This window comes from Mauremys mutica, chromosome 1 (genome assembly GCF_020497125.1).
Source record: "Mauremys mutica isolate MM-2020 ecotype Southern chromosome 1, ASM2049712v1, whole genome shotgun sequence".
In the NCBI taxonomy this organism is placed as follows: domain Eukaryota; kingdom Metazoa; phylum Chordata; order Testudines; family Geoemydidae; genus Mauremys; species Mauremys mutica.
Genome location: NC_059072.1, coordinates 314,933,597 through 314,960,875, shown reverse-complemented (window position 1 = coordinate 314,960,875; position 27,279 = coordinate 314,933,597). Strand labels below are relative to the sequence as shown.

Here is a 27,279-nt window from a genome sequence, read left to right as displayed (position 1 = left end):
TGTGGAGGACGAGGCAGGCGACAGCGCTTACAACGCTGGTTTCTCCGACAGCCAGGATCTCTTCATCACCGTCACGGAGATCCCCTACCAACCATCCTCGGCCATTAACCCGGATCCTGAATCAGGGGAAGGAGCAGTCGGTAAGTGCTTTGACCATGTACACTTTTATTCTTAATATATCAGGAATCTGAAGTATGTGAAAAGGAGGTCTCTCTAGATAGAACAGAAATCCTCCTGGGAGATCTCCACGAAGCTCTCCTGGAGGTAATCGAAAAGCCTCCGCAGGAGGTTCCTGGGGAGAGCTGCCTTATTGGGTGCTCCGTGGTAGCACACTTTTCCGCGCGAGGCTTTCATGAGGTACTCAGGGAGCATTGCCTCCCCGAGCACGGCTGCATAGGGCCCTGGTTTGTGCTGGCTTTCATGCAGCATGCGCTCTCTATCTCCTTCAGTGACCGTCCTCAGGGTGATCTCGCTCGGAGACTCCTGCATCTAATTAGGGGAATTACTGTAATGTTACGCCTGGTCCAAAGTATTTTTAAAAAATCTCCGGACAGACGGCATAGCAGAGACTCAGCACGCTGCTGCGTGACGAGCGTAACGGAAAGCCAAAGAATCAAATGGACGCTCATGGAGGGTGGGGACTGAGGACGCAAGGTATCCCACAGTTCCTGCTGTCTCTGAAAAGGATTTGCATTCTTGGCTGAGCTCCAAATGCTTCTAGGGTCAAAAACAGTGTCCGCGGTGGGTCAGGGCATAGCTCGGCAATTTACGCAGCCCCCCACCCACCCCCAGAAGTGAAAGGGAAAACAATCCTCTCTTGACTGTTTTACATGTCACCCTATCTTTACTGAATGCTGCAGATAGACGCGATGGTGCAGCACTCAACACCAACATCCTTGCTCCCCCCACGCTATGGATGGCTGATGGTACAATACGACTGGTATCCGTCATCATCATCAGCCTATTGGCACATGGGGCAGTGCAAAAGGGCTGGTAACCATGCTGACTAGCATCGGTAAGGTCAATCAAGGGTGCCTGGCCCTAATTTTTCCTGGTAGATGGTACAATATGGCTGATAACCATCGTCATCATAGCAACAGGGGGCTGAGCTTCATCAGCCCCTACCCTTCATGTGTAAAGAAAAGATTCAATTGCCCCTGGACTAGCAGCAGGATGCTGGGCTCCTCTCCTCCACACTCCTTAATGTCCTATCTGGACTATCATAGCAACTGGAGGCTGCCTTCCACTCATTTCTCACTAACAAGTCACTGTGTCTTATTCCTGCATTCTTTATTACTTCATCACACAAGTGGGGGGACAATGCTATGGTAGCCCAGGAAGGCTGGGGAAGAATGGAATGAACAGGTGGGGTTGTTGCAGGAGCACCCCCTGTGAATAGCATACAGCTCATAATCTATGCAGGATCTGACACAGAGCAGCTGTGCTCTCTGGTTCTCTGATACAGTGGTTCTCTAGTACACTTGCCCATATTCTAGGCAGGACTGATTCTATTTTTAGATACCAAAAAGGAGGGATTGACTCAGGGAGTCATTCCCAATTTTGGCTTTTGCGCCCCTGGCTAAGAGCAGCCAGGGGCACTTATGACAGCAGCAAATGGTGCAGTGCAAAAGGACTGGTAACCATGCCCATCTTATTACCAATTTATGGTGTGGTAGATGGTACAATATGGCTGGTAACCATCTCTGCTGTCATGCAAAAGCAAAAGCATGCTGCTGTGTAGCGCTGCTAGACCGCCTCTGTCAGCGGCATCTAGTACACGTACGGTGACAGGCACAAAAGGCAAAACAGGCTCCATGGTTTCCACGCTGTGGCGTCTGCCAGGGCAATCCAGGGAAAATGGGCTTGAAATGATTGTCTGCTGTAGCTTTCCCGGAGGAAGGGATGACTGACGACATTTACCCAGAACCACCCGCGAAAATGGTTTTTGCCCCATCAGGCACTGGGATCTCAACCCAGAATTCACAGAGACAGACTAGACTGTGTTCATTGTTCGCAAAAATGTATCTTTGCAAGGAATTCACTCCCTTTTTCCCATCACACAGCTTGGACTGTCTCCAGACCCGCCACAGCATCCCCCTCACAGAGGCTGGCAAAGATTAGGCGGCGAAAGAAAAAGACATAGGACGAGATGTTCGCTGAACTTATGGGGTGCTCCCGAGACGAGGCAGACCAGCAGAGCCAGTGGAGGGAGACCCTCTCTCTGTACCAGCGCTCACACAGCGAACGGGAGGAGAGGTGGCGTGAGGAAGACAAGCAGGCGACTCAAACGCTGCTTGGACTAATGAGGGAGCAAACGGACATGCTCCTGCGCCTTGTGCATGTTATGCAGGACCTCAGGCAGGAGGACAGAGCCCCCCTGCAGTGTATCTGCAACCGCCCTCCCCCGCCACAAAGTCCCATACCCCCCTCACCCAAAATAACCAGAAGGAGGGGCGCCTGAGCCCGTGTAAACTCTCACTGCACCCCAGCAGAGTGCTCAAGTACCCAAAAGCTCTCATACCCTAAATTTTGAGAAGTCCTTTCCTTCCCGCCTCACCCAAGCCTCCATCCCAGTTTCATCCCCTAACTGTCTAGTTGATAATAAAAAATACTTTTCTGTTAATTACTGTTTCCGTCATGTTCTTTTAGAGGAGACTGTGTTTGAAGGGGGGGAAGGGGGTTGGTAATTTGACAGGACAATCACCTTTACCAGGGTACAGACATGGGGGCAGGATCAGCAGCAGGTCACACACACACTGCTGTCAGTACGCACCGTGGTCGGTATGGGAGGTGGTTTGCAGGTTCTGTGTGGGTGGGAGGGTACGTGACTTTGTAGCGGGGGAAGGGGGTTACAGATCTCATGCAATGGTCCCTGTCCTGGACCACAGAGCCACGCAGCAGAGGAATCTGTATCCGTCCTCCCCCGCCAAAAGGCCACATAGCCCCCGCACACAGAGTCCCAAAAAGGAGGGATGGCAGGCTCCGTTGAAACATCCAGTCCGGCACTGCAGACCGCTCTGGGAGCAGGAGCCTGTCATTCCTCGAGTTTACAGGCGGTCTTTACATCACTGCACACCCTACCCAGCACAGTCCGTGTCCCGGTTTCAACCCTGTAACGCAAAGTCATCAATAAAGAAACCTTTGTAAAGTTACAGTGGAACATGTATTTTATTTTTAAACGTGTGTTGGAAGTTGGGGAAGCGGGGTGGGCGGGGTATGTAACTGCAGATGCTAGTCAACAGTCACTTGGTAAAGAAACAGGGGCAGGTTCAGCTTCTCTGTAAAGAAACTGAACAGTCACAGGTCACGCTGCTCGCTGGTACTTGAAGAGTTCCTTGTCGCTGTGCAAGGCGCCTGCACAGAGCTTCACGAGCCAGGGCATTAGCGGGTAGGCTGGGTCCCCGACGATCACTATAGGCATCTGCACATCCCCAAGACTTATTTTGTGGTCCGGGAAGAAACTACCTTCCTGCAGGCGTCTAAACAGACCAGAGTTCCTGAAAACACGCACGTCATGAACTTTGCCTGGCCACTCGACGTTGATGTTGGTAAAACGTCCCCCATGGTCCACCAGTGCTCGCAGCACCATTGAAATGTAGCCCTATTTCTCAGCATCTGACTGTGGAAGAGGTGGACGATAAGGTGCGAGGAGTTGACAACAGCCATAACTGCAGCGGGATCCGTGCTCAAAGTGCTGTGGCGCCCGCGCTGTCACTGAGCAGAAAAGTGCATGAACAGATTGCCCGCAGGCGCTTTCAGGGAGGGAGGGAGGGAGGGCGTGATTGACGGTTCAATGATGACAGTTACCCAAAACCACCCTCGACACATTTTTCCCCCCAGCATGCATTGGGGGGAAATCCCAGAATTCCAATGGGCAGCGGGAAGTGCGGGAACTGTGGGATAGCTTCCCACAGTGCACCGCTTCCAAAGTCGACGCTGGCCCCGTTACTGTGGACTCGCACAGTCGAACTAGTGTATTTAGTGTGGATACACAACTTCGACTTCATAAGGTCGATTCCACAAATTCGAATTAAGTTGATTCGAAATAGTCTTGTAGTGTAGACATACCCTAAGAAGAGTTATTGATTAAGCATTCATATCACCTCAATATGATTTACTATTGCTTGATTTATTCCTGTTTTGGTAATGCCAAGAGGCGCCAGTCAGAATCAGGAGCCCCATTGTGCTAGGTGCTGCACCAGCATATCAGTGGATAGGTTCCTGGTAAGGCACCAAACCTGCAATGAGATGTGTGCCTGTGTGTCTCTCAGTGCAGGATCAGGAGGACCTAAAACAGAGCTTACCGTGGAAGAGTCTGTTAGCTAATATAGCAATATAATCTTCTTTATATGCAGATAAAGGAGAGACCTTCATTACACTCAAGGGCTAGATTTTACAAGTGAGGTTAATAAACTGACATATCACTCAACTGGCATAAAAAACAGCAGCAGAAGCAGCAAGAGGAGGAGGAGGAGACTGGAGCAATAATTGAGATTCATGTTTCAAGCAATGCCATGTGCTTCAGCCCAGAGATTATGAATCACTTCCTTGACCAATATCATCATTCTTTGCATACTTTAAAATAAACAGCTCTTCTCATAAGCTTTTAACTCTTCATGAAAAAAAAATATTGCAGCCTCCAGGGATGTTTGCTGCAAGTGCCCTTCTTGTGCCCAGCTTCTACTTTTTATCCCTGTAGGCAGCGAGGGGGTTTTCTGGAAGCCCTGGAAGGAAAAGCCTCCAAAGGAAAAATAATTAGTCAGAATTGAACCTTTCCTGCTGAAAAATTTGAATTTGCAAAAAGGGCATTTTTCTATCTGACAGAAAATTCCCAACAAGCTCTAACTCTGGATTCTATTTCTCACTCTGGTGCTGACTTACTCTACAGGCATGGTATTCTCACAGTGCAAATTTTCTAAATGTTTTGGGTCTCCATCTTTGTATACTTAGTATTACACATCTGGGGTATCCGAAGTCTGGAACCCTGCCCTGAGGCATCCCAAACTAGAAGGCATTTTTGCATATTTGAGCCTTCTCTCTCTTTGGGTACATCTACACATCAAGCAGCAGCCTGCAGCAGTGAGTCTCCGAATCTGGGTCAACAGGCTATGGCCTGCCCTAAGGCACTAAAAATAGCTTTGTAGATGTTGTGGATCAGGCTGAAGCTCAGGCTCTGAAGCCCAGGGAGGAGGTAGGTTTCAGAGCCCAAGCTTCAGCCCAAGCCACAATGTCTACACAGCTATGTTGAGCGCTGTAGCATGAGACCCGTGCACCTGAATCTGTGGACCCAGTCTCCGAGGGTATGTCTACATGGCATGGCTGGCCCATGCCTGCTGACTCAGGCTTGTGGGGCTTGGGCTAAGGGGTTGTTTAATTGCAGCATAGATGTTTGGGCTCAAGCTGCAGTCTGAGCCTGGGACCCTCCCACCTCTAGCAGGGTTATAGAACCTGAGCTACAGCTGGAGCCCGAACGTCTACAGCACAATTAAATAGTCCCTTAGCCTAAGCCCCGTGAGCCTGAGTGAGTTGTCATGAGCCAGCTGCAGGTTTTTAATTTCAGTGTAGACATACCCTGAGACTTGCTGCCATGGGCTGCCACTCGCTGTGCAGACATACCCAAAGTGTCTCAGTTACCCGACCCACAAAATGAGGGAAATAATGGTTAGCCATCTTTGCAAAGTGTGTTGAGATCTAGTGTATTCTGTGGGCTTGATTCTCAGCCCCAGTTCTGTCCCCTTTGCATGTGAGTGGTGCAAAGGGGACCTAATCTGGCTGCAGCTAGCCAGTTGAGGAGGTGCCATAGCTGGTGCTGTCCCGACATAGGGAATTTAAGTACTGGGAGTTGGGAGAAAAAACCAGAGCAGAGCTCCACTAGAACCATTTCTCATCTGCTGCATGGTCACAAGGGAAATAGCCAGCTGTCAGTGGAGTCAGGGCCACGCCGCTTGAGAATCAGGAAACCACAAAAGGCTGTCTGATGGTCCTCCCACGCTTTTTGCACCTAGGGTATCTTGGTGCTGAGAAAATATAGCCTATATTATCATTACTTTGCATGCTGCTTAAAATAAGCTAGTCTATACTCCTATCTTCTACTTTGTTATATCTCATATTAACTTACAGGTAATGGTAGACAAGTCAGTGTGAAATAACCCTGTTCCATGAACACTGAGCACAAATGTAGCAGCACTCATGGAAAATCCTTCCAGCCATCTGTCTGTAAAAAGATATTTTTTTTCTTTTGCAATGCATCTGGGCAGATGAAAAGTTATAGAAAGTTTGCTGTTTTGGAAGTTGCACTCTAGAACAAGGTGATCTCATTTGCTGAGCTGGGGGGACAGCGAAGATAAATGTTACACGTTTGCCATGAAGAGTCCATTGTAAAGAGAAGAATGCTTTTATTTTAAAGACCCTTACCACCGTTGTGACGGTGCGGTTCTGGCGGGACCCAACTGAGAGTGCCAAATCAGGACCAATTGCTTAAACAGGGCAGTCACAGCCCTAGGCTGGGGTTTTTCCACCTCTAAGGCAAACCAAACCAGCCAGACAAAAAGGACTTTGGTCTCACCCCACTGGGTGAGACCACAAGTCACACAAGCAATTTCCTTAGACACTCCAGTCTCCCAGTATCACCACCAGTGCACTCGTCCTGGGGATAAATGGTTATGAAAACCAACACCCCAATAAAAGGAAAAGGTTCTCTCGATCCCAAAGGACCAAGCCCCAGACCCAGGTCAATATACACATCAGATCTTACTCACAAATCACGCTGTTGCCAATCCTTTAGAATCTAAAATCTAAAGGTTTATTTACAAAGGGAAAAAGGTAGAAATGAGAGGTAGAATTGGTTAAATGGAATCAATTACATACAGTAATGGCAAAGTTCTTAGTTCAGGCTTGCAGCAGTGCTGGAGTAAACTGCAGGTTCAAATTAAGTCTCTGGAACATCCCCCGCTGGGATGGGTCATTCAGTCCTTTGTGCAGAGCTTCAGTTTGTAGCAAAGTCCCTCCAGAGGTCAGAAGCAGGATTGAAGACAAGATGGAGATGCAGCATCAGCCTTATATAGGCTTTTCCAGGTGTAAGAATCTCTTTGTTCTCACTGTGGAAAATCCCAGCAAAATGGAGTCTGCAGTCACATGGACAAGTCTCTGCATACCTTGCTGAGTCACAAGGCGTGTCTGCCTTCTCTCCATGGGTCAATTGTGGAGCTGATGGTCCTTAATGGGCCATCAAACAGGCTAGGCAGAGCTAACACCAGCTTGTCTGGGAGGCTTCCCCCAGAAGCACAGCACAAACTTGAAATACAGACAGCATAGAGCCAACATTCATAACTTCAACTAAAAATGATACAGACATACAGACAGCATAATTATAACCAGCAACCCATAATCTGGTCTTAGACACCTTAGATGACCCCCTTTATCTAAGATTTGGTGCCACTGCAGGACCTTGGTGTGACGTTATTGATATAAATGGGGACCATATAGAACATGGGTTGCAACCAAGGTCCTGTAGTGGCTCCAAATCCTAAGTAAAGGGGGTCATATAAGGTGTCTAAGACCAGGTTCTGGGTTGCTGATTATAATTATGCTGTCTATATGTCTGTATCATTTTTAGTTGAAGTTATGAATGTTGGCTCTATGCTGTCTGTATTTCAAGTTTGTGCTGTGCTTCTGGGGGAAGCCTCCCAGACAAGTTGGTGTTAGCTCTGCCTAGCCTGTTTGATGGCCCATTAAGGACCGTCAGCTACACAATGGACCCATGGAGAGAAGGCAGACACGCCTTGTGACTCAGCAAAGTATGCAGGGACTGGCCCATGTGACTCCAGGCTCCATTTTGCTGTAAATTTCCACAGTGAAGACAAAGAGATTCTTACACCTGGAAAAGTCTATATAAGGCTGATGCTTCATCTCCATCTGGTCTTCAATCCTGCTTCTGACCTCTGGAAGGACTTTGCTACAAACTGAAGCTTTACACAAGGGACTGAACGACCCATCCCAGTGGGGGATGCATTCCAGAGACTCAAACCTGCAGTTTACTCCAGCACTGCTGCAAGCCTGAACTAAGAACTTTGCCATTAATGTATGTAATTGATTCCATTTAACCAATTCTACCTCTCATTTCCACCTTTTTCCCTTTGTAAATAAACCTTTAGATTTTAGATTCTAAAGGATTGGCAACAGCGTGATTTGTGGGTAAGATCTGATGTGTATATTGACCTGGGTCTGGGGCTTGGTCCTTTGGGATCGAGGGAACCGTTTTCTTTTATTGGGGTGTTGGTTTTCATAACCATTCATCCCCAGGACGAGTGCACTGGTGGTGATGCTGGGAGACTGGAGTGTCTAAGGAAATTGCTTGCGTGACTTGTGGTTAGCCAGTGGGGTGAGACCAAAGTCCTTTTTGTCTGGCTGGTTTGGTTGGCCTTAGAGGTGGAAAAACCCCAGCCTAGGGCTGTGACTGCCCTGTTTGAGCAATTGGTCCTGATTTGGCACTCTCAGTTGGGTCCCGCCAGAATCGCTCCGTCACAGTGGCGTAGTCGTGCTTGGATCCACAGAACCAGGTCAATTAAGCTTTGGGTCAGAACCCCACGCTATCCAAATTTGAAGTTTGGGATTGAGAGTTTGGCTGGTTAAAGATCAGTGACCATGAGAGCCAGCCTGCGGTTTGAATATGAGCTAAAACTGGCAGAAATTCGAATGAAAGAGAAGCAAGTCTTGGCCCGGCTGGAGAAAGAGGCGGCCGAGAGAAAGAAAGAGGCGGCCGAGAGAAAGAAAGAGGCGGCCGAGAGAGAAGAAAAAGCTCGTAAGGGACGTCTGGAGGTGCTGGCTGCTGAGGAGGAGACTCGCAAGATGCAGCAGGAGACTTACAAGATGCAACAAGAAACTGCTAGACTCCAGCTCCAAGTCAAAAAAGCAGTGGAAGAACGGCAGAGACTGTATCCTCTGGAAAATCCAGTTTATAACTGTGTTGATATGTGGTATTACTCTGGGCAGTTCTCTGTGTTTAACCCGTTTTGCTATGGCTATGGAGAGGGGGATTCTAACCTGGTGGGAAATAGCTGTTTGTCTGTGCAAATAAGCTGTGTGTCTGGGAATGAAGTTTCTGAATGTCTGTCTGATGTCTCAGAAGGAAATCTGGAGTTAGATCAAGAGCAGAAAGATCTCATTGGTGAGGAAAAGGTTTCTCAGGAGCAGATTAAAGTAAATGGTCAGGTTAAAGCCCTAACTGAGGAAGGAAAGGGTAAATTTGTAATGGGTAATGGATTGGTGGCTAGTGCAGCTTGTAGAAGTAAACCTGAAATGGGTAACTGTGATTTGCTAAAAGTAGCTCAGTGTAGTGAAAAGAGCAGCAGCTTATCTGTTGGGAGAGGCAATGTGCCTGGAAGGGAAAGTTTGGAGGAGCCTAGGCAGCCTTGTGAGCTGATGGCTTTGTCTAATCAGCAGTTTGGGAAGGGAGGGATAGTGGAAGATGAGTGTCCCTGTACCTTACCTGTGTCCTGTGTGGAGAAATGTGACAGTGGAGGGAATGTGCCTGTGTCTGTCAGGAGTATTGACTTGCCTATAAAGGAAGCTACCCCAGTCTCCAAGCAGTTGTCTGTGAACAGCCCTGTGTGCTGGGACAAGGGAAGTAAAATCCCAAGCTGTGTGTCTGGTAAAGGAGAATGTGTCTCCGGCTCTTCTGTGTCTGTGGAGCAGACAGAAGGTGCCTGTCAGCCTGTGATGGTTGAGGGTGATTCAGTTGTCTCGAAGTTGGTTGTAAATACAGCTAAAGCCCAGGAAGGGAATGGTCCTGAGTTTGGGTCTGCTGGGGAGAATGGCACTGTGACTAGGTTGCATCCAGTTAGTGTCTTAGCAAAATCCCAGAGAACAGACAATTCTGGTGCTTGTGGTTTGCCAGTTGCTAATGTGTGGTTGGAAAAGGGTGCAGCAACTCTGTCTGATCAGGGTAATACCCCAGCCAGGGCACAAGGAGAGCATAAAGGTGATTTAATTGTGTTACCGACTGACAGTTTGACAACTTGTAGCAAGAAGGAAAAGATTCCTGAACTTGTTCATGGCCAAGGGAAGGAGATTGTTTCTAACCTGTTATCTAGAAAGTCTGTAGCATCTGTGGTTGCTCAGGGAAGTGTTCCTGTAGAGCAAGCCCTAGGTGAAGAGGGGAAGGGCAGAATTTCTGTGAGGGGTGAATTGCTGCTTAGAGAAGCTCCTAGGGAAAGGAATCCTCATGGTAGCCTGTGCAAGCAGTTTACTGCAACTGAAGGGTGTAAAAGTGATTTAATCAAGAAAGTTTCAGTTCCTAACAGCCAGAAATTTTCTGTTGTGAATGGATCCACTGACTTTCCTTTTGAGAGATCCAGTGTGGGCAGCTTTGAAAAGGTCTCAGGTGGAGTAGAAGCTGTTAAGGAAGTTGAGCAGCCCTATAACCACCTGGCTGTGTGTGGCCAGCTTGTTGGTGGGGAGACAATGCTGTTGGGACAGGAATGTCTCCATGCTGAATCTGTAAGTGAGCAGTCTGTGCTTCAGGATCTGTGGACAGATTCAGTTACTGGTGTTTCAGAGCAGAACAGTTGTATGGCTAAATGCTTGAGGAGGCAGGGGAGAGCAAGCCAGCTCTCACCCTCAGACTCTTTGGATTTGTGTGGTACCTCTGTGAGACAAAGTCCAGCCTTGGAATCCATAGCAGCTGAAGAGTTAAAAGCTAGTGTCTGGGTTGATGCGAATTACTTGGCTGGCAGGGAGAAGACAGAATTGCTAATAGCTGTTAGCACAGAGGGCCCGCCCCATCAGCCAGTGAATTCTGTTAAGCAAGAGAAATCAGGGTTTAATCCAGAAGGAAAGAGAAGACTGAATTTTGCAAAGGGAAGCCACAGGTTAACCCTAAAATGCCCAAACTCCAATGGTATTGAGCCAAGGGTGTGGCATGACAAACATGATTGTAAATGGACACTTGCAATGAATTTGTTGTTATTGCTAATGCTAATTTTTGTAACTAATGTGTTGCTATGGACAAGAACTGTAACAATGTACAATGTGCCTAATCTTTTGGAAAATCCCTTAAACAGGTTGAAAGGAATACATGAAAACACACTTTATGTTAAAGGGCCTTGCTATACTGATGTTTCACAGTTAATGCATGTAAACAGTGTTGGAACTTTTCACAGGGGAAAATACATTCCAGACCTGATGTGCTGTATAAAAGGGGAAACTGAGGCACACTACCATATTGCTTTCATGGCTAAATGCCAAGATTCCTGTACTATGAACAACCTCAATATCTACATTGGTTTAATGTTATTTGGGTTCAAAACATTGGCCAGAACTGGTATGGATAAAGTAGCTATTTTCTTTAGCTCTTGGCAAGATCACATGAAACATACAGGAACCATGCTGCAAAAGCTAACCAAGTTATACCTTGAGTTTGTAAAGAGATCCATTCATGTTATTGAACATGACTTTGATATACCATTTCGGTTATACACTGGTACGGCCTCTAGCCCAACACTAGCTGTAGTGAGACAGACCCAAGGAAAGGGGGCTCTTGGGATGCAGTCAGCGATGTTTTGTCATCCCTTCCTGCATCAATTTTGCGTTGGGGGTGTGACGTTATTGATATAAATGGGGACCATATAGAACATGGGTTGCAACCAAGGTCCTGTAGTGGCTCCAAATCCTAAGTAAAGGGGGTCATATAAGGTGTCTAAGACCAGGTTCTGGGTTGCTGATTATAATTATGCTGTCTATATGTCTGTATCATTTTTAGTTGAAGTTATGAATGTTGGCTCTATGCTGTCTGTATTTCAAGTTTGTGCTGTGCTTCTGGGGGAAGCCTCCCAGACAAGTTGGTGTTAGCTCTGCCTAGCCTGTTTGATGGCCCATTAAGGACCGTCAGCTACACAATGGACCCATGGAGAGAAGGCAGACACGCCTTGTGACTCAGCAAAGTATGCAGGGACTGGCCCATGTGACTCCAGGCTCCATTTTGCTGTAAATTTCCACAGTGAAGACAAAGAGATTCTTACACCTGGAAAAGTCTATATAAGGCTGATGCTTCATCTCCATCTGGTCTTCAATCCTGCTTCTGACCTCTGGAAGGACTTTGCTACAAACTGAAGCTTTACACAAGGGACTGAACGACCCATCCCAGTGGGGGATGCATTCCAGAGACTCAAACCTGCAGTTTACTCCAGCACTGCTGCAAGCCTGAACTAAGAACTTTGCCATTAATGTATGTAATTGATTCCATTTAACCAATTCTACCTCTCATTTCCACCTTTTTCCCTTTGTAAATAAACCTTTAGATTTTAGATTCTAAAGGATTGGCAACAGCGTGATTTGTGGGTAAGATCTGATGTGTATATTGACCTGGGTCTGGGGCTTGGTCCTTTGGGATCGAGGGAACCGTTTTCTTTTATTGGGGTGTTGGTTTTCATAACCATTCATCCCCAGGACGAGTGCACTGGTGGTGATGCTGGGAGACTGGAGTGTCTAAGGAAATTGCTTGCGTGACTTGTGGTTAGCCAGTGGGGTGAGACCAAAGTCCTTTTTGTCTGGCTGGTTTGGTTGGCCTTAGAGGTGGAAAAACCCCAGCCTAGGGCTGTGACTGCCCTGTTTGAGCAATTGGTCCTGATTTGGCACTCTCAGTTGGGTCCCGCCAGAATCGCTCTGTCACACTTGGTTGCAACCCATGTTCTATATGGTCCCAATTTATATCAATAACGTCACAACCGTATACCTTGAAAATACATATTTGAAGCCAGCGTAGATCAAACACAAGTGGCCTGATAATGTAGTTTACGAATGGGATGTGTTGGGGTGCTGCAGAGTCACAGCACCCCAACGCAAGAGCCAGAAGGATTATTATTCAGGAAGCCCAAACCCTCCCTCAGTTATCCACCATGCAGGGGTCATGTGCATACTGCAATTCTGACATCTTCTCCTCCCTGTCTCCTTTTGAGTGCTTTGCACTTTAGGGGGCCCTCCCTGTGCAGAGGGACTGCTATAATACCAGGCTCCTGTATAAAAGTTGTGAAGGAAGGAAAGGCTCATTACTTCTTCCTTTCTACCCACACACTGCTACAAGGGCCAGGCACAACCTGGCCCTAAAATTGCCTGCTAAAAGTCATGTTTCTGTAGTTGATTTTTCATTCTTCTTCAAGTGCTTCTGCTCTGCTGTCTGCAGGCTTGTTCACATTAGGAGAGTACTTTTTGTTAGACTATGACCCCAAGGAGTCACAGTAACTAACATGATGCTAAACACAACATAGCACTCCCTATAGGCAGGGACTGTTGTTTTGTTTACCATCGTGTCAGCTGGTCACGGTAAACCCTAAAGAGAACCACAGGGTTAACCATGTTAACTGTCTACATTGAGTCTTGAATAGTGTGTTTGTTATCATGAGTCTTCAAGGTCGTGTTGTAACCTTGTTGTGTTGTAAATTTCCAATTGTAGACAAGCTCTGTGGAGTCTGGAGGTGATTATTTTCTTGGCTTGTATATCTATCTGTGTTGGGGTGACCAGATGTCCTGGTTTTATAGGGCCAGACCCAATATTTGGGGCTTGTCTTATTTAGGTGCATATTCCCCCCCTTTCCCTGTCCTGATTTTTCACGCTTGTTATCTGATCACCATAATCCATGTAGTCATTTGACTCATTACTGTGGTAGCTCAAAAAGGTCACTCAGTTGCAATACACGTAACAGATGAAACTCTAGCCTGAGGTACATTCATGCATGTTGAGAATAAGTAAGGGGAACACAGAATGGCATTCTCTCCAAAATCCATTTACTCTGGCATATTTGTAATTGGCAAAATTGGGGTGTGCCTGCAAATGTTTTTAGACATACCTGTCTGGGAGGTTATAATATATACATTAGGTCACAGACTAACCAAATCAAGCACACATCCCACTAAAAAATGGAAAGTTGTTCCTAAACTTTTATACAGCAGGAATTTGTGCTGGTAATGCCACACGTTTCTGCAGGTCACTGCTGAACTACAGTGGTGTAGTTTGTTTCTAGATGTATCATCTTTCAGCAAAAACAAGGCAGTCCTGACCCTTCAAATGAACATGGTATTCTTCACAATTTCCTGTCCTAAACTGCTGCGTAGTGTTGCTGTGCACTCTTAATTCTCACCATTTTAATGGTGGATGAAACAATTTTTGTTTTCAAAAGGTTAGTCAAATGTTTTGGAGACTTTTCTGATGAAAAGTACATCATTTATACTTATGTATTATATGGAACCATAAGATAGCATATTAGGTGTGGTAGCTTTGGAGCTGTTAGTGGTTGGGGAGATCAGTGGAGATGTAGGGTGAAGTCCTGGCCCCACTGAAGTCAAGGGGAGTTTTATCGTTCACTTCCATGGAGTAAGAATTTCACCAATCCTTTTACGGGTTGGTACTTCTTTTACTACAGAAGTAAGTTTATTGAGCTGTGTGACAGAGTGCAGGGAGCGAGTAGGTGAGCCTGCACTCTGATCACCGGGGTGCTAATTAGTGCTCAAGGAGAAGCTGATTGGGGGTAATTATCTGATCAAGCTGGTGGGCTGGGTGGGATAAGAACTCAGTTGGCCCCATCAGCCCAGGGCTGATAAAAGAGGCACAGGAAGGAAGCATAGGTGGAGAGAATAGGGGGAGGGGAAGATGAACAGGGCTAGCTGAGTCTAGTCATACAGAGGCTCCAGAACAGGGAGATCTCTGTTCCCCACAGGTCCTGCTGAGACAGCCTAAAGCTCGGTAAATGCTGTAAATAGGCAGGAGCATGGGGAACTGTGGTGATATTGGTGAAAGGGTATCCAAATAAAGTTTCACTGAGAGCACATCCCATGGAGTCTGTGCAGTTTCTGGGCAGAGACAGGCCCCTGTTACAAGCTGTTTTACAGTTCTGATGGAAGTAAATCAACCCAGCTTCCTGTTTTATTCCTATGTTTGTAGCTCAGAAGAAATACCCAGATAAAATCTATAAAAATCTCATTTCCTTTACAGGCAATGGGAAAAGTATTGAGTTGAATTTAACTTGTTGGTTTTATTTGATCATCTGTGTCTGATACTCAACTATCAGTGCACAGAGTGCATGTCCAATGTACCATGAATGAATTGTACTTGCAGAAAAAATAGAGGAGATTCTTTATCTTAAAATATCAATAATACCATCAAATAGCTATCAAGAACCTCATGGCACTTTACAATAATGTCAAAAGAATTTTGTCTATTTTTGGACAGACTTGAACATCCTGGGTTCTAAAGTTCAAGCCAGGGTGTTATTCTGCTTGGGATAAATTGTGGGGAAAAAAGATCAGAGAAGGGGCAGGGAGTCAATCCAATGAACTCACAGCATATGAAATGGAAGAGAGTAGACAGAGTGAAAAACAAATACAGCGTGACTGTGAAAGCAGAAGAAAGGCACAGAGAGAGAGAGACAGACAAACAGACGTGGTGAAATAATAGATTCTGGATAGACCTGAAACCTGTATTGTACAGGACAACAACTTTATTAGAGGTTTCAGAGTAGCAGCCGTGTTTATTAGACAAATTCCATTATTAAGTGACCACCCAAAGAATTCCCAAATGTATTGAGTAAAATTCTGATCCACCATTTTTAGGAGGCCTCTTGTCTTAAGCTACTGATTTTGTCCATCTCTTAAGGAATGGTTTAAGAAAGGTTTCAATTATGTCTTATGTGTACAGTGGCTCCTTGTGCGAGCCTAGCTTTTTTTGGGGGTGAGATAATGGGGTATTCTACTCTGGCTAATACACAGCATAGGCTTCCCTTGAGCTAGATACAAATTTAGGTTTATTTTTTTTAATCAATATAGATTTAAATAATAGGAAACAAATGACTTGATCTTGTAAAACTTTTCACAGACCAATAGTCCTTACTCATGGCTATAGGCCCACTATAGTCAATAGGCATGTTTGTGTGAGAAAGAACTTTTTCTGACAGACATAGCGGAATGGTCAGGACCAAGGTTTGTGAAGATCAAGAAGGTTGTGAACCTAGTAAACAGGGAATGGATATTCATGGGAGCAGGCCTTCTTCTCCTGAGTAGTCAGCTGGATTATAAACTTTCAGGGCAGAGGCTGCGTCTCCCTGTGTGGTTGTAGAGCACTTAGCTAAGCGGTGAGAAAAATAATGAAACATTAAATACAGCATAGAAATAGTTCTTGACATAGGTCTACTCATATGAACATAGCTTTGCAGGATTGGATCCTAGCTTGAGACGTCTGCACCCTTCACACTCCACCAGGTTAGCTAATCTCCCAGTAAATGCTGGTTTCTTTGGGAGCCAGAACTGGAAAAAAGAACAGCTGGAGTATTGTGTCTCCATTGGTTAATAACACAAAGTCAGAGAACAGCCACATCCTCCACCAATGGTTATTTCTAAGTGATTTTCAAGGGTAACCCCATGCAGAACACAGTACAGTAGTCCAGAGTTCACACCAGTGAGAGAAAATGCATTGGATTGGATTGGACTGAGAAGACTTCAGCTGCAGAAGGATTATTTCCAGTTGAGAGATGCAGTATAATGTCAAATACAAGTGAAATACTCCACTTTCACAACTGTATCTTTGTGCTTCTGACTCCCAAGTCCTAGTCTTACAAGTCCCAACCCAAGTATAGTCAAGACAGCTGGTCTCTAGGGAGAAGGGATGAAATTAAGATTCTAGATGCAGAGTTGTGCACATGGCTGAGAAAAAGAGGTGCAGTGTCTGGAGACATTATTACCCAGGTAGGGCAGGACCAGGTATCATGCCCTGATGTGCGTTGTGTGATGTACACTCACCAGAGGCCTTTGCAACTCCTATAGAAAAGCTGTAGCTTGCACTCTGTGAGTGCTCCTTTGTACTGTCTGGGGCACAGAGGACAGAAGGGACAGATAGTGGCCACTCACAGGGTACGTCTAGACTACCCGCCGTATCGGCGGGTAGCGATCGATTTCTGGGGAAGGATAAGGGGAGATATGATTGCACTCTTTAAATATATCAGAGGGATAAATACCAGGGAAGGAGAGGAATTATTTCAGCTCAGTGCTAATGTAGACACGAGGACAAACGGATATAAATTGTCAGTCAGGAAATTTAGGCTTGAAATTAGACGAAGGTTTCTAACCATCAGGGGAGTGCAATACTGGAACAGCCTACCGAGGGAAACAGTAGGGCGAAGGACCTCCATGACTTTAAGATTAAGCTAGATAAGTTTATGGAGGAGATGGTATAATAGAACCTCTTTCAGAGGGTATGGCTGGAGAGTCTTGCCCGCATGCTCGGGGTTCAGCTGACCGCCATATTTGGGGTCGGGAAGGAATTTTCCTCCAGGGCAGATTGGCAGTGTCCCTGGAGGTTTTTCGCCTTCCTCCGAAGCATGGGGCAGGGGTCGCTTGCTAAAAGAGTGGGTAGATCGGCTAATGTGGCCTGCATCTTGCAGGATGATCTTGAATTCTATGATTCTATGATTCTATGATACTTCAACTTCAGCTACGCTATTCACGTAGCTGAAGTTGCGTATCTTAGATCGATCCCCCCCTAGTGTAGATCACCCCCAATCTCACCCAGAAATGCCCCCTGAATACTGCCAGCATCAATCGTGCGCTCTCCCTCTCACACATAGTGAGGGAAGACAGTCAGCTAATTGCTGCTTTCTGTGTAGGAGTACTGAGAAGTACTGGCTCCTTGTACCCCCTACCCCATCTGTACTGGGCCAGTCATCATTTCATCCAAAGAAAAAAGGGTTTTGTAAACTATGATACCTGACAAGCACGATACTCTTAGACCTCCCTTGTCTATCTGTCATGCCATTTACAAAAGTTAGCTGCTCTTCTTGAACCGAGGACTTGAAACTCTGATTGCTGAGACTGTCTTAGGAAAACTGGGCTGTTCAGCACGGTATATTTATTTTCTTGGTTTCCTTCAGAAAAGAGAACATTTCACTTTTATAAACTACAAGGTAGGTCCATTTAAAGCTATCAGAGATTTTCCTTTTAGAAATTGTACTGAGGAGATTGTTCCTAAGGCATTGACCTTTAAATGGTCTTCATGTTCCATTAAAACAAGACGTGGGTACTTAAAGCCTCAGGTCACTTTCACTTTTAATTGTGCTTTATTATTTTCCAGTGCTGCATAGTGTTTCAGTCAATTTAACTAGAAGGGAATTTCTTATAATTCCCCTGATGGGCTGAATTCAGGTTGTAACACTGAACAATTTGCCTGGCCTATTTTATTAATATCAGTCTTGTCTCATTTACTTTTTTAAGTTTAAGCAGAGCTCCTTCTCCAGGATGTTGTGAAGAGAGTATATTATTGATTAATGGGATGAGGTTCTCTCTGTTACTTTGGGTGAAAGGAGAAGTGTGGGAGAGGTAAGAGGTGGTGGTGGGGAGATTAATGCCACTCAGCTTTTAAAATAATTGCATGGTTAATATGTTGTGGCAGAGTTAACTGAAAATTAATAAAGCTTTAGTTTTACTTGGCATTTAATCCTAGGGATATTCTTCCAGCACTGCTACATGGTTGTTGAGCAAAGCATCAGCTTGCATTCCTTCCTTTCCAAGATTTACTAATTAGACTCTAGTGGTAAAGTAGTAGACCTTAGTACATATTAAATTATGCAACTTCCAATTAAAAATGTGATTATTAAATGCATAAAACACATGATGGTAACATCAAATGCTCTTTGTATAGTACTTGAGCAGAGTTGTTAGATTTTAATCAGCTTGTTAGTTGTGAGTTTTTGACATGAAAAATTGGTGGGGTTTATTTTTAATTCTCTGTGATTGTTCTCATTTTCTCCCACTCCATCCTTTTTCCATCTTTCACTTCTCACAGCCAATGGTTCATTTTCTTTCTTTCTCCCACTCCATCCTTATTCAGCCTTGTTGTTCTTAAATCTTATTGTTCTTTATTTTAATTTCTTTTTTTATTTTACTGGCAATTTGTCCAAAAAAATCAATGACTCATACAGCTCTAGTAGTGATGCCATTGGGAGCACTTTTGTATGTGGATGTGAGGTGTGTAATAGGCTTGTGAGAGGGACCACATGGTGGTTGACATTCCAAATTCCTGAGTGTATATAAAGTGACTGATTTCAACAGGAGCTGTGTTTGGGCCTGATCCTGAGATGCTGAGTACGCTCAACTCCCATTGAAATTAATGGGAGTTGAGGGCACTCAACTCCTCTCTGGAAGTGCTCAGTACCATGCAGGATCAGGCTCCAAAGAAGTGATCATTGTACTGCGGGACAGGATTGGGGGTTATAGTGGCTCATAGACAAAAATGTGATGCAGTTACAAATATAATATAATTCTGGGATGTATTAACAGGAGTGTCGTATGTCAGACATGGGAGGTAATTATCCCACTCTACTCGGCACTGGCGAGGCCTCAGCTGGAGTACTGTGTCCAATTCTGAGTGCCGCAGTATAAGAAAGATATGGACAATGTGGAGATAGTCCAAAGGAGAGCAACAAAAATGAAAAAAAAAAGGTTAATAAAACCTGACCTATGAGGAAAGGTTAAAAAAACAGGGCATGTTTAGTTTTGAGAAAAGAAGACTGAGCATGGACCTGCTAGCAGTCTTCAAGTATGTAAAAGACTGTTATAAAGAGGATGGTGATCGATTGTTATCCATGTCCACTGAAGGTAGGAGAAGAAGTAACAGATATATTTTGTCCTGCATCAGCTTAGGGGGCTGGACTAGATGACTACAGTGTCTCATTATTGGGTACATAGTAGTTAGGACATTCATGGAGAAGTGGGAGACCCCTGCTCAAATCCCTCTCATCAGGGAGAAGGGGGAATTGTACCAGAGTCTCCAACATTCTGGATGAATACATTTACTACTGGGCTAAAAATTATCAGGAAGGCCACCTCCTCCTCCTCTTTACCTCCACTCCTAGCCACTTTGTGTGGAGCAAGGCAGGTGCCTAAACCATTCTCGCAAGAAATGTCGTAGATGCCTGAGCCACCTGACTCCAGGAGAGGGGTTCCCTGCTGTGGATCGCAAACAGAGATAGCCACCTCCCTCTAGCTCAATCTTAGGTGCTTTACTCTGCGAGAAGGGCAGGGTTCAGTACATCCTCTCAGTAGCACTTCCCATTGGCTAGTTTATTGCCTGCCTAGCATACTGACTTTTGCGGACCCTATTCTCAGGCACCTGTCCTCTCCCCCGCAGTTCGTTGTACAGGGAGCCAAGGTACCTCACTCAGGGTTTATGGATTCCAGTGACTTTCAAGGCCCTTACAATATAGGCACTGCAACACTGAGTCCCTTTGTTTATCTGGGCTCTGTTTTCTAAACAAAATTTACTAATCTTCTTTTAGACTGTAAACTGTAGCACAAAAGTGGCTCTAAAGTCACGCTTACCATAATGCAAATAATAATCATAATAATTTTTGGTCTCTCCCAAATGGAAATCTTTCCAAGTTTTTCATTATTTCTACTACCTGTCTTTGAATCCTTTCTTGTTCGGCTGCATCTCTTTAGAGACAGTGTAACCAGGCCTGAGCCTGGTATCAACCCCTTTTGCTTATTAATACTTTATGTTAAGAATATGCTAATTTATGCATTTTAGCAAAATTTTCAAAGCAGAGTGCTCAGAGTTGGGCTCCTAGGTCCATATTTAGTTGACCAGGACCTAGTCTTGAGAAAAGAAGGTGGGGAAGAGGGAGGTACCTGATAACAGTCTTAAAATATGTTAAAGGCTGCCATGAAGTGGAAAGTGATCAATTGTTCTCCATGTCCGCTGAAGGTAGGACAAGAAGTAATAGGCTTAATCTGCCACAATGGAGGTTTAGATTAGATATTAGGAAACATTTGCTAACTATATATGTAGTTAACTGCTGGGATAGGTTTCCAAGAGAGGTTGTGGAATCCCCATTATTGGAAGTTTTAAAAACAGGTTGGACAAACACCTGTTAGGGATGGTCTAGGTTTATTTGGTCCCGTCTCAGTGCAGATGGCTGGACTTGATGACTTTTTGAGGTCCCTTCCAGCCCTACATTTCTATGATTTTTTGATTCTCTATAAATATAAACGGTCTGATTTTCAAAGATGCTGAATAGCTTCAGCTCACATCGACTTCACTATGATTTGTGGGTGCTCAGTTCTACTAAAAATTAGGCTACTTATATTTCAATGATTAATATGAATCTAAGAACCTAACTTTGAGCACCTAGGTATCACAGGGTAACTGGCCCCTTTAAGAGGTAGTGGGTCCAGCCCAACCTGTGACTCACTCAGCTCTCTCTCCCACGTGGGGACAAATATCACAGTCACATGACAGGCACGTCATGTGGCTAAATCAAGGTATGAGTTGGAGATAAGAGATAAGTCTTCTGAGAGCCTTAGAGGAGGAGAGAGAGTGGATAGTTTGTAGAGGAAAATACCTACCAGAAAAGGCCTCAGGGAAGAGGGCTGTGAGACTCCTGAACCAAGAGAAGAAAGTTTTGGGACTGAGGGACCAAAGTGCCTGTATTCTGAAAAATACTTAATAAATATGGTCCCACAAAGGGGGTTCTTACTTAAGTATTCGGACCTGTGAGTAAGTAATTGTAACAACCATGAGGGAGCTGAGGGCAGGGTGCATGCAGGACCATGCTGTGCCCCAAGGGGGTGTGCCCCGAGATAGCACTCTGTTACATCAGATTTGAAAATGTGGCCTATTAATATAGTTTGTTTTGTAAATTGTGCAGAACAGCCTGTTTGTTCACTGAAACAAACCTGCAGCCACCCTGGCCTTGTACGTTCTCTTCCTTCACACTTCTTCATGATGAAATCGCTCCAAATCCTGAGCGCGTGAGCCAGTAGTCATTTAAATGTAGAAGCTTCAGTAGTGCTGTGTTGGATTATGGTATGTCTCTGATCAAATGGAGAAAACTTGTGACATATTTTCAGGACTTTCTTTCCTTAAATCTTCTTGATGAATTAATTGAGTTTGTCCTCTTTCAAAAATGCTGTTTTTATTTTATTTTAGTGATCCTTCCTCTGCCCGCTCCTGTAACAGTGGGACGGTAATGCTACAGCAAAGCATTGTGCCTCAGGAGACTGGAAATAAAATTCTATTATGAGACTTCACGTGATGAGGTATTGCACAAGCATCAAACTTTTTATTCCTGCAAAGCCAAAGCACTGGTTTTCAGCCCTGAAATGTGGTTGGTGATAAAGATGACCTATTTATACTAACAGTTGTAATATATGCATGCATGACTATACATGTGCTGAGTGGCTGAGTTACTGTTGCTTGGAGGAACCGTAATTTTGACTGTATGTTCTTCAGAGCAGGGACAAGGTCCATAATTGTTTTTGTGAGGCACCCAGCACATTGGGAGGCTTTCAAAAATAATATACTCAGCTTTTGTACATTTTAATTCTCAATTTGCATTAATTTTGTTCTGAAACTTGCTTTTATATAGTTGTTTTGCATTGAATTTCCTTTTAAAAACACTAAAAATGGGAGACAATAGAAAAGAAGCAGGGGAAGGAAAACGTGAATACTATATAATTTTCTTCGATAGTGTAACTAGCTTAGTGGATAAAAGGGAACAGCAGAAGTGAGATACCTGGACTTTAGTAAGGCTTTTGACACTGTTCCACATGACATTCTCATAAGCAAACTAGGGAAATGTAGTCTAGATGAAATTACTTTAATATGGGTGCATAACTGGTTGAAAGACCATTTCAAACACTAGTTATCAATGGTTTGTTGTCAAACTGGGAGGACATAAGGGGGGTTGTGAAGGAGCAGAGAGACTGCAGTTGGGCACAGCAGGGGTTAAAGAACACCTGTGGGTTCAGCTAACCTCACCACATTGTACCTGCAGCCAATACCAGGCCTGGAGGGGGGAGAAAAGAAGGGAGCCTGGCTCAGTCAGGGGCTGACTGGCAAAGAGGCAGGAGATCTCTGTATGCCTGCCTGAAGGCACAGACCAGCAACCTGCCTGTCAGCACAGCCACTGGAGGCAAGTAAATCTTCCCTTGCCAAGGGGAACCTACAGATAAGCCCCAACCATGGGGCAATTGGACTAGCAGGGCCATGGCCCAGACTAAAAGGACTTGCATAGGGAGCAGGCCAGGAAAACAGGTCCTAGACACCCCCTCATGGCTGGGAGAAAGATCCATCTCCCCTGTTTAGGGGTTGAGCGACACAGGACACTGGGCCAGGACCTGAGGGAGAAGGAGGAGTCAAGTCCCCCTACAGCCCCCCTAACCAACGATCTAGCTACTAAGCTCCCTGGCCACTGAGGGCCCTATGACAGGGGTCCTGCAGGGGTCTATCCTGGTTCTGGTACTATTCCATATTTTTACTGAGATTTGAATAATGGAGTGAAAAGCTTGCTTATAAAATTTGCAGATGACATCAAGCTGGCAGGGGTTGCAAGCAATTTGAAGGACATGTTTAGAATTTAAAATGATCTTGATAAGTTGGAGAACTGGTCTGAAATCAACAAGATGAAATTTAATAAAGACAAAAGTGAAGTACTGCACTTAGGAAGGAAAAAAATTAAGCGCACAATTACAGAAGGGGAATAATTGGCTAGGTGGTAATATTGCAGGAAAGGATCTGGGGGTTATGTTAAGGCTAGTATTTAGTCAATATTTAGGTCACGGGCAATAAATAAAAATTCACAGCCCGTGAAACTGCCCATGATTTTTACCAAAAGTACCCAGGACTAAAACTCTACTTCTGGGGTCCTGCTTGTGGGGCTCTGCTCTAGTGCTGCGGGTTGACTTCCCCCCAGCCACTGCTCCTGGGGACCGCTATCCGGATGGCTTCCGGGTGCCCCGGGACCACCGCTACTTGGTCAGCTGACTGGAACCAGCCGAACGGTGGTCATTGCGGCTGGCCCCAGGGCAGCCCCCTGGGATTGCTGCTCAGATGTTCCCCAGGACTCCTGCTCAGGCGATCTGTGGGACCAGCTGCACTGGCTGCTGCTCGGGTGGTCCCCGGAGCCAGCTGCCGGGGCCTCCTGAGCAGTGGTTGGTGCGACTGGCCTCGGGTCGCTCCAGCAGTGGCTGCTCCAGCAGTGGCCCTGAAGTCAGCTGCTTTGGAAGTCACAGAGTTTGTGGAAAGTCTCGGAATCCGTGACTTCTGCCACCTCCATGAAAGAATTGCAGCCTTAGTTATAGTGGATTACAGATTGAATATGAAGCAAAAATGTGATGCTATTGCAAAAAAGGCAAATATCATACTGAGATATATTAATAGGAATGTCATATGTAAGATACAGAAGGTAATTGTTCTGCTCTGCACGAGTGAGGCCCCAGCTTCAGTACTGTGTCCAGTTCTGGGCAGCACATTTTAAGATAAATGTGGGCAAACTGGAGAGAGTCAAGAGGAGAGCACAAAAATGATGAGTGTTAGAAAACCTGACCTATGAGGAAAAGCTGAAAGAACTGGGCATATTCAGTTTGGAGAGGAGAAGGTTGAGGAGGGCCATGATAACAGTCTTCAAATATGTAAAGGTTGTTATAAAGAAGATGGTGATCAATTGTTCTCCATGTCCACTAAGGGTAGAAAAAAAGAGTACTGGGCTTAGTTTACAGGAAGGGAGATTTAGGTTAGATATAAGGAAAAACTTTCTAACTATCGGGATAGCTAAGCAGTAGAACAGGGACATTGCCCAGGGACGTTGCGGAATCTCTGTCACTGGAGGTTTTTAAGAACAAACATCTGTCAGGGATGGTCTAGGTATATTTAAATCTGCCTCAGTGTGAAGGGATGAGTTAGATGACTGCTTGAGGTCCCTTCCAGTCCTACATTTCTATGATCTGGGGCATTACGCCTCAGATTGCACTGCAGCCCAAGAGCACACAAAATATGAACTGTGGTGCTAGGATAGGGCATCAGAAAGGCCACTATATGAGTTGAGCCCTTTCCAGAGCTATCTTAAAAGTGCTGGTGTGAGGTGTTTAACAAACTTAATATCCCACCCACTGCCTTTAAGATGCCATTGGAATTATCCAAGGAGTTAAATATTATTCTTTTATTCTTACATATGTCGTACAATCCAGGTAAACTTGCATATAGCGGTAAGAAGTAACAGCCAAATCCCGCTCCCATAGAAGTCAATGGCAAAACTCCTACTGACTTCAATGGGAGAAGGAATGGGCCTTTGTATTCAGCAAAGAGAAACACAATCACCCTATTTGAGTCCTCATTCAGCAAAGCACTTGGGCATGTGCTCAAATTCTAAGCCAATGGGACTTATCATAGAATCATAGAATCTCAGGGTTGGAAGGGACCTCAGGAGGTCATCTAGTCCAACCCCCTGCTCAAAGCAGAATCAACCCCAACTAAATCATCCCAGCCAGGGATTTGTCAAGCCTGACCTTAAAAACCTCTAAGGAAGGAGATTCCACCACCTCCCTAGGTAACCCATTCCAGTTCTTCACCACCCTACTAGTGAAAAAGTTTTTCCTAATATCCAACCTAAACCTCCCCCTCTGCAACTTGAGACCATTACTCCTTGTTCTGTCATCTTCTACCACTGAGAACAGTCTAGATCCATCCTCTTTGGAACCCCCTTTCAGGTAGTTGAAAGCAGCTATCAAATCCCCCCTCATTCTTCTCTTCTGCAGGCTAAACAATCCCAGTTCCCTCAGCCTCTCCTCATAAGTCATGTGCTCCAGCCCCCTAATCATTTTTGTTGCCCTCCGCTGGACTCTCTCCAATTTATCCACATCCTTCTTGTAGTGTGGGGCCCAAAACTGGACACAGTACTCCAGAATGAGGCCTCACCAGTGCTGAATAGAGGGGAATGATCACATCCCTCGATCTGCTGGAAATGCCCCTACTTATACAACCCAAAATGCCATTAGCCTTCTTGGCAACAAGGGCACACTGTTGACTCATATTCAGCTTTTCGTCCACCGTAACCCCTAGGTCCTTTTCTGCAGAACTGCTGCCCAGCCATTCGGTCCCTAGTCTGTAGCAGTGCATGGGATTCTTCCGTCCTAAGTGCAGGACTCTGCACTTGTCCTTGTTGAACCTCATCATATTTCTTTTGGCCCAATCCTCTAATTTGTCTAGGTCCCTCTGTATCCTATCCCTACCCTCCAGCGTATCAACCACTCCTCCCAGTTTAGTGTCATCTGCAAACTTGCTAAGGGTGCAGTCCACACCATCCTCCAGATCGTTAATGAAGATATTGAATAAAACCATCCCCAACACCGACCCATGGGGCACCCCACTTGATACCGGCTGCCAACTAGACATGGAACCATTGATCACTACCCATTGAGCCTGACCATCTAGCCAGTTTTCTATCCACCTTACCGTCCATTCATCCAGCCCATACTTCTTTAACTTGCTGGCAAGAATACTGTATCAAAAGCTTTGCTAAAGTCCAGAAATAGCACATCCACTGCTTTCCCCTCATCCACAGAGCCGGTTATCACATCATAGAAGGCAATTAGGTTAGTCAGGCATGACTTGCCCTTGGTGAATCCATGCTGACTGTTCCTGATCACTTTCTCCTCCTTTAAGTGGTTCAGAATTGATTCCTTGAGGACCTGTTCCATGATTTTTCCAGGGACTGAGGTGAGACTGACTGGCCTGTAGTTCCCTAGATCTTCCTTCTTCCCTTTTTTAAAGATGGGCACTACATTAGCCTTTTTCCAGTCATCCGGGACCTTCCCCGATCGCCATGATTTTTCAAAGATAATGGCCAATAGCTCTGCAATCTCATCGGCCAACTCCTTTAGCACCCTCGGATGCAGTGCATCCGGCCCCATGGACTTGTGCTCGTCCAGCTTTTCTAAATAGTCCCAAACTACTTCTTTCCCCACAGAGAGCTGGTCACCTCCTCCCCATACCGTGCTGCAGAGTGCAGCTGTCTGGGAGCTGACCTTGTCTGTGAAGACAGAGGCAAAAAAAGCATTGAGTTCACTAGCTTTCTCCACATCCTCTGTCACTAGGTTCCCTCCCTCATTCAGCAAGGGGCCCACACTTTCCTTGACTTTCATCTTGTTGCTAACATATCTGAAGAAACCCTTCTTGTTACTCCTAACATCTCCGGCTAGCTGCAACTCCAAGCATGATTTGGCCTTCCTAATTTCACTCCTGCATGCCTGAGCAATACTTTTATACTCCTCCCTGGTTATTTGTCCAATCTTCCACTTCTTGTAAGCTGTTTTTTTGTGTTTAAGACGAGCAAGGATTTCACTGTTAAGCCAAGCTGGTCGCCTGCCATATTTACTTTTCTTCCTACACATCGGGATGGTTTGTTCCTGCAACCTCAATAAGGTTTCTTTGAAATACAGCCAGCTTCCCTCGACTCCTTTCCCCGT

The 27,279-nt window shown here is 45.4% G+C and overlaps 1 long non-coding RNA gene across 1 annotated transcript in view; it reads left to right on the top strand.

Annotated features, from left to right (window-relative positions):
• The window catches only part of LOC123369934, a 57,478-nt gene that overhangs the window by 20,094 nt on the left and 10,105 nt on the right, over positions 1 to 27,279 (top strand). Inside the window, exon 2 of the long non-coding RNA XR_006579193.1 lies at positions 21,965 to 22,074. This is a non-coding gene — a long non-coding RNA (uncharacterized LOC123369934). The remainder of the gene's footprint in view (positions 1 to 21,964; positions 22,075 to 27,279) is intronic.